Raw genomic sequence first — 2056 nt, 5'->3', positions numbered from 1 at the left:
GATCCCCGGCCATCGGGCATCGCCCCCGGAGGAGGAAGCTGACGCCGTCAGAGATAACTGCCGGCGGAGGCCGGTTAGGGTTCGGAGGAGAGAGGAGCGAAACATTGATGAGAGAGAGAGAGAGATATTGAAATGAAATTTTGAGGTTTAATAGGGTTGGATTCGAAAAGGCGGGCGAGGTTCAAGCAAGGAAGTTAGTTGTCTTGGTCCAAGGCGGTTGGTCTTTTTGCAATCTGGTCCCTGTTGAACAGTCATCTCGCAATCTTTTTTCACTTTTTTTTAATGGAAAAAGTGATGGGGGCAAGACTTTTCAGGTTATAGTATGGATTCTAGATTGAATATTTACATATAATATTGTATATCAAAAATAGCTTATATAATAAAGTGCATATTGATGCCCAAGGAATTAATTGACATTTTTCCTTTTTCTTGGGACAAAAGTTATAGTCTAGTTTCAAATTTAGAATATGAAAGTGAGTGGAACCAACATTTTCGTCCCATTTATATTTGCATTTACTTACTTGATATGCTTTACATTTATGGGTTTTTGTTTGTTTACGATGTTTGAGGTTAAGGGGCTGTTTGGTTGCACACATTTTGAGAAAACTTTTCTCAAAACATCTGACAATGGTAAATTTGTAATTAAAAGTTTTTCAGAGATTTCTGTAAATTGTGTTTGGTTCAACAAAAAATTTACAGAAATATTTTCTATAAAATATCAAAACCTACCAAATTTTACAAAAAGTAATTTCCTCTCAAAATGAGAGGAAATCATCAGAAATCTGACACATACCATATTTAATTAAAAACCTACCAAATCTTGTTATTTTCTATAAAGTTATGAGCTATTTTCTTGTTTTGAACCAAACAAACAAAGTACAAAAAACAAGAAAATTGATACTTTTTGATTTCTCAAAATTTTTCCTATAATTTTTTTAAGAAATACAAGGAAATCATATTTTAGGTGGAAAACATTTCCTATAATTTCTAGAAATTGAACCAAACACCCCCTAAGATGACTTGGTCCAATGTAGTAGTTGAACTCTGCTGGGTTATTTTTGAAGAAAAGAATATTTTGGGGTATTAAAGTTAGAAATAAGATAAAGTTTTGGAGTGTTTACGTGCAAATAACCCTTCACTTATAAACAATATTAGTGTGAAATAAAATATTCTAACAAATAACTTAATTAATATATTTTATAAACATAAACACAAAATTGCATTTCTTTGCCCGATAAAGGAATAGAAAATATTTAAAAAAGTTCATTAGTGTGGAAAAAAAAAGTAAATTATGCAACTACATATTTGAGCGAAAATTCAGATCAATTTTCCTTTTTTCCTTCTTTTGACTAGAAGACTTGTTTGATCTCAAATTTAAAATATTTTTTCTATCTGATGATATTCGTCCTTATTAACGAGTCAACAGCTTTTTTTTTCCTTTCATTATACATGTACTTTGTCATCTAGATTTATTTGCTTATCAATATAGATCCCTTATCCAATATATACACAACTTCAATTTATTCATCATTATTCTTTTCAATTCCACTCAAACACCCATACCTCACTTTATACAACATAAAACCACTCCACACATTTCCTCACAAAAAATAAAAAAGAAAAAAAAATAGGGGAGGGAACCACACCACACATTAAGACCAAACTCATAGTTACAAAATCACAAACCTCAAGAACTAATCACCCCCCACGTTAGTAATCTTGGCCAGATGAGCGCCGCAGCTGTAGACCGAGCAAAACGTCTGCACGCAAGTCAGCACCAAGAGCAGCCCGGCGCCGAAAAAGGTCAGCACCTGCCAAGACTCCACCACGTACTTCCTCATCAAAACCCTAGCCTTCACCCTCCATATGCTCCCGTAGTACTCGTTAACGTCCCTGGTCACCTTGTCCAGAAACCCCACCCTCCTCATCCCCACGCCCCTGCTCATCCCGACCCACATCTCCGCCGCCTCCCCCTCGCTCTTCATCCTGTTCTCCACCACCCCGGCCGCCCTCAGTATCCTGACGTCCTCCGCCGTGTCGACCACCCCGCACATCA

This window comes from Asparagus officinalis, chromosome 1 (genome assembly GCF_001876935.1).
Source record: "Asparagus officinalis chromosome 1, Aspof.V1, whole genome shotgun sequence".
Taxonomy (NCBI): Eukaryota; Viridiplantae; Streptophyta; class Magnoliopsida; order Asparagales; family Asparagaceae; genus Asparagus; species Asparagus officinalis.
Note: the sequence above shows the minus strand (reverse complement) of the source record.